The sequence below is a fragment of the Cervus elaphus genome, chromosome 20 (genome assembly GCF_910594005.1).
Source record: "Cervus elaphus chromosome 20, mCerEla1.1, whole genome shotgun sequence".
In the NCBI taxonomy this organism is placed as follows: Eukaryota; Metazoa; Chordata; class Mammalia; order Artiodactyla; family Cervidae; genus Cervus; species Cervus elaphus.
In genome coordinates, this window is record NC_057834.1 from 29,630,122 (window position 1) to 29,636,694 (window position 6,573).

A 6,573-nucleotide genomic window follows, 5' to 3' on the forward strand; every position below is an offset into this window, starting at 1 on the left:
CCTTTTTACATGTAGCTGTATCTACAGTCTCTGTTATAAAACCAGTTTAATTTTTTAAGTTGTCAGACTCCATAAGTTCTGTGATGCTTATGAATTATATTTGTATTATATTAATACAGAAGAGCTTTGGAAAATAATAACAACAAAGCCCATCACAAAATCCATTACAGGAACTTCCTTGGTGGTGTGATTGATAAGAATCCATCTGTCAGCAATCCCACTTCTGAGCATACACACCGAGGAAACCAGATCTGAAAGAGACACATGCACCCCAATGTTCATCGCAGCACTGTTTATAACAGCCAGGACATGGAAGCAACCTAGATGCCCATCAGCAGACGAATGGATAAGGAAGCTGTGGTACATATACACAATGGAATATTACTCAGCCATTAAAAAGAAGTCATTTGAATCAGTTCTAAAGAGATGGATGAAACTGGAGCCCATTATACAGAGTGAAGTAAGCCAGAAAGATAAAGACCAATACAGTATACTAACACATATATATGGAATTTAGAAAGATGGTAACCATAACCCTATATGCAAAACAGAAAAAGAGACACAGATGTACAGAATAGAGTTTTGGACTCTGTGGGAGAAGGTGAGGGTGGGATATTTCGAGAGAACAGCATCGAAACATGTATATTATCTAGGGTGAAACAGATCACCAGCCCAGGTTGGATGCATGAGACAAATGCTCGGGCCTGGTGCACGGGAAGACCCAGAGGGATCGGGTAGAGAGGGAGGTGGGAAGAGGGATTGGGATGGGGAATACATGTAAATCCATGGCTGATTCATGTCAATGTATGACAAAAACCACTACAATATTATAAAGAAATTAGCCTCCAACTAATAAAAATAAATGGGAAAAAATAAATAAATAAAATTAAAAAAAAAAAAAAAAGAATCCACCTGTCAATGCAGGGGATGAGGATTCAATTTCCTGGTCTGGGAAGATTGCATATACCAAGGAGCAACTAAACTCATGTGCCATAACTACTGAGCCTGTGCTCTAGGGCCTGTAAGCTGCAACCCATGTACTGTGACTACTTTTAAGCCCATGCATGCCTAGAGCCACTGCAATAAGAAGCCCACACACCACAAGAGTAGTCCCTGCTTGCTGTAACTAGAGAAAGTCCATGCAAAGAAACGAAGACCCAGCACAGACAAAAATAAATAAACAAAATTTATTTGTATATATATATATATATGTATTATATATATATATATATATATAAGCAAAATCCATTACAATGAGAAATAATGATACCTAGCAGGGGATCTGGGTTTTGTTTAGCTTTGGCTGGCCAAAAAAAAAAAAAAAAAATTAGATTGAATATCTAAGTTCTTTTCCTCATCAAAGTCTTGTTTTACTTCTTATTTATGCATCGATAACACTAAAATCCAGCTCACAGAAGAAAATCAAGATGATTTCAGAAGTCTACCTTAAAAATCAGACATCATGAGAGATGAGGAATGCCTGAGAGAGAAGAGAGCTGGACCTTGAGAAGAGTACTGGCATGAGCAGTTTTGTACACTGGACCCAGTCTATACTTTCTGTATCTTCCTTAAGGTGTCCTTCCTCTCTTTATCAACTCTAGCTTTTGCATTATTTTGGTTTTGACTTCAGTGTTCCTCACAGTTAATGCAATGTCAGAATCTGGACATGTTTTCAACTCTTCCCCTGCAACAAAAATCAAATTTGTAGGTCTTGACCATGCTCTTTCATTTCGGTCTTGGGCCTTCCTCTAGGTTTATACCTTTCTGTTGCTCTCAGCAACTCATAGCAACAGCTGATTCCAATGGAGCTCTTCACGTGTATCAAAACATTACCTTCATAACTCCCTCAAAGGATAAATGTCTTTGTATTCTCACTTTATAAATGAGGGACCTGAGGCACAAAGAAGTTAAGTAAACTATTCAAGAGTTATCCAGCTTTATGTCATATGCTTGCTATTCTAAAGATAAAATGTTACTTAGCGTGTATGCATTTCTTCCTTTCTTTCAGGGAACCAGGATGATAAGAGTCAACCTCGATCATGTCCATGAATTAAGCTTCCTATATCCACTTTGAATTTAATGACTTCAATCTTCACTCTTCAGCTGGCACTGATACAATTGCAGAATCTAAGTAAAGGCAAGATAAGGAGGAAAGGACAGTTCTAGAAGTCTTGCCTATAAATGCATGTGGCAGCTCCTGCCAGGATGAATTCCTCTGAGTGTAAACCTTATTTTTAAAGTTACGTGTTTTTAAATTTATAATTAACCATTTGACTTGACAATTAAGGTATAAGGAAGTAACTAACTGTATCTGTTTCAAGATAGGTCAAGTTTTAAAGAAATACTGCAACAAAATCCTAAAAAGAGGACCCTGAGGAGCTCCTGTTAAGTTCTGCCCCTTGCTTCGGAGCTCAGTGTTACCCAGTTAAAGATTGGATTCACCTGTATCAAACTGTAGGAACATCTGCTCTTCATTTCAGAGGAAATCACAGTGATTGAAATGGCCTCATAATGCTGAGGTGTTGACCTAGAAACAGGATAGGGTGTCCCGCAGTATGTAGTTCATGTACTTCCATTGTTTTTGCAGGAGTGTTGATGGGTTGTGTTGAGTCATAAAATGGTCTCATCCATTTCCTCTTAAAATAACCCTTCCATTTCTATAACACTTCACAGCTTGTGAAGTACTCTTTCCTACATTATCTCATTTGCCTTTCACATCAAACTCAACATATCCAAAATTGAGATAATTTCCCCTCTCAAAGCTACGCTGCCTTCAGAGTTCTTCATTCCCGTCAAATCCACTCCTACCCTGTTTTTCACTCTGCTCTTCCTCTCCATGCCTCACCACCTCAACGGGTAAGTTCAGACCCTCCTCACCCATCCCCTGGAACAGACCTCTTCATTTTTTATATAACTAAGAGTGCTCCTGTTTCAAAATCTTTAGGCAGAACATCAGTATATAGAGCAGACTGACATGAAGCAGTTGGAAAAAATGAAGAAGAGCATTCCACACACTGGGGAGATCCCCTGAAAGCCCTAAAGTTTTATTGAACAGCTATGCACTTATCTTGTTGCCTATGTCTATGTCCATGCTCCACTGGCTCAGTTAAGTAGTTGCAATACAGACTATAAGGCTCACAAAGACTAAAATATTTACTATAAAATATGTTGACTGCTAGCTTACACTATAGTAATAATATGCTAAATGAACTTTCATATTAACTCTTCTCTGATAAACTACTGTCATAACTGCCTCTAAACTACTGTCGTAACTTCCTCATAACTGATACTACTAAGTTCCTACAAAATAAAGTTCAAATTTCTTAACCAAGACTTCCCAAAACATGACTTACAAATACCATTTTTACATTAATTTCCCTTCCCATTAATTAATCCCTTCACAAACACTCTGAAATATGTTTTCACTCTAAGTGGTCCATGTTTCCTTACACCCAAGTCATTTTATCTAGGAAAAGCCTTCTTGCTTTTAGCTACTCAATCTTTAAAATTAATCCTCCTTCAGGAAAAGTCTTTTGAGCTCACAGTAAAAAAGGATCTTTCAAATTTCCCAAAGTACTTTTATCACTTCTAGTACTTTTGCCACTACCAAAATATTTTTATCACAGACCTAGTGCTGATCAATTTCTGTTATAAATTCTAATTACAGATAGTTCCCAACTTATGATGGTTCAACTATTTTTCATATTTATGATGCTACAAAGGGCTTCACTTGTGGCTCAGATGGTAAAGAATCTGCCTACAATGCGGGAGACCTGGGTTTGATCCTTGGGTTTGGAAGATCCCCTGGAGAAGGGAAAGGCTACCCACTCCAGTATTCTGGCCTGGAGAATTCCATGGACTGTATAGTCCATGAGGTTGCAGAGTCAGACATGAATGAGCAACTTTCACTTTCACTTTCAAAAGCAATATACATTCAGTAGAAACATATTTTGAATTTTGATATTTTCCTGGGCTAGCAGTATGTGATATGACCCTCTCTTACAATGCTAGGACCCAGCAAAAAGCCACAGCTCTGAATCAAATACACAATCATGAGGGTAAACAACTGATACATTACAACCATTAAGTTGTTCACTTTCAGCAGATTATTCAATAAATTACATGAGATATTCCAAATATTATTATAAACTAAGCTTTGTGATAGATGATTTTGCCCAACTATTGGCTAACATAAGTTTTCTGAGCACGTTTAGGGTAGGCAAGCTAAGTAATGATGTTTGGTAGGTTAGGTGTATTAAATGCATTTCAAACTTGCAATATTTTCAATTTATGCTGCTTTGTTGAAGCATAAGCTGGTAGCTTAGCTAATAAAGAATTCACCTGCGATGAAGGAGACCCCAGTTTGATTCCTATATCAGGAAGTTTCCCTGGAGAAGGGATAGGCTACCCACTCCGGTATTATTGGGCTTCCTTGGTGGCTCAGATGGTAAAGAATCTGCTTGCAATGTGGGAAAACTGGGTTCAATCCCTGGATTGGGAAGATCCTCTGGAGGAGGGCATGGAAACCCACTTCAGTATTCTTGTCTGGAGAATCCCCATGGACAGAGGAGCCTGGTGGGCTATAGACCATGGGGTCACAAAGAGTCAGACACAACTGAGTGACTAAGCACAGCACAGCACAATCCCACTGTAACTCAGAATGTGTGTGTGTGTGTGTGTGTGTGTGTGTGTGTGTTATTATCTTCTAAACTCATTGATGATAAGAGTCTAACTATATTTTCTCCCTGCAGAGCCTTTTGATACCTAGCATGTGTCTTGCATTTTATTAGCTTAAGCTGAGGAGTTGCTGAATGAATAAACCTGTGGGGTAAGAACTATTGTAACATCCATTTTACAGATGAGTAAACTAAGACATACTCCCAAGCCTCAGTCAGTCTCTCTCATCAGGAAGCCTCCATAAGCCTCTTATCCTTATCCATCGGAGGGCAGACAGAATGAAAACTACAATCACAGAAAACTAATCAAAATGGTCACATGTACCACGGCCTTGTCTAACTCAATGAAACCATGAGCCATGCTGTGTAGGGCCACCCAAGATGGACAGGTCATGGTGGAGAGTTCAGACAAAACATGGTCCATTGGAGAAAGGAACGGCAAACCACTTCAGTATTCTTGCCTTGAGAACCCCATGAACAGTATCAAAAGGCAAAAAGATATGAACACTGAAAGATGAACTCCCCAAATCAGCAGGTGTCCAAAATGTTACTGGAGAAGAGTGGAGAAATAACTCCAGAAAGAATGAAGAGAAAGAGCCAAAGCAAAAACAACACCCGGTTGTGAATGTCACTGGTGATGGAAGTAAAGTCCAATGATGCAAAAAACAATATTGCATAGGAACCTGGCCCACGAATCAAGGAAAATTCTAAGTGTTCAGATAGGAGATGGCAAGAATGAGCATTGACATTTTAGGAATCAGTGAACTAAAATGTACAGGAATGGGTGAATTTAACTCAGATGAGCATTATATCACTAGTGTAGACAAGAATCCCTTAGGAGAAATGGAGTAGCCCTCATAGTCAACAAAAGACTCTGAAATGCAGTACTTGGATGCAATCTCAAAAACGACAGCATGATCTCTGTTCGTTTCCAAGGCAAACCATTCAATATCATGGTAATCCAAGTCTATGCCCTGACCAGTAATGCTGAAGAAGCTGAAGTTGATCAGTTCTATGAAGACCAACAAGACCTTCTAGAACTAACATCCCAAAAAAGATGTCCATTTCAATATAGGGGACTGGAATGAAAAAGTAGAAGTCAAGAGATACCTGGAGTAACAGGCAAATTTGGCTTTGGAGTACAGAATGAAGCAGGGTAAAAGCTAATAGAGTTTTACCAAGAGAACACACTTGTCATAGCAAACACCCTCTTCCAACAACACAAGAGAAGACTCTACATATGGACATCACCAGATGGTCAATATCGAAATCAGATTGATTATATTCTTTGCAGCTGAAAATGGAGTAGCTCTATACAGTCAGCAAAAACAAGACCCAGAGCAGACTGTGGCTCAGATCATGAACTCCTTATTGCCAAATTCAGACTTAAATTGAAGAAACTAGGGAAAACCACTAGACCATTCAGGTATGACCTAAATCAAATCCCTTACGATTATACAGTGGAAGTGACAAACAGATTCAGGGGACTAGATCTGATAGACAGAGTGCCTGAAGAACTATGGATGGAGGTTCATGACATTGTACAGGAGACAGGGATCAAGACCATCCACAAGAAAAAGAAATGCAAAAAGGCAAAATGGTTGTTTGAGGAGGCCTTACAAATAGCTGAGAAAAGAAGAGAAGTGAAAGGCAAAGGAGAAAGGGAAAGATATATGTATATATATACTTATTTGAATGCAGTGTTTCAAAGAATAGCAAGGAGAGATAATAAAGCCTTCTTCAGTGATCAATACAAATAAATAGAGGAAAACAATAGAATGAAAAAGACTAGAGATCTCTTCAAGAAAATTAGAGATACTAAGGGAACATTTCATGCAAAGATGGGCACAATAAAGGGCAGAAGCAGAAGATATTAAGAAGAATTGGCAAGAATACA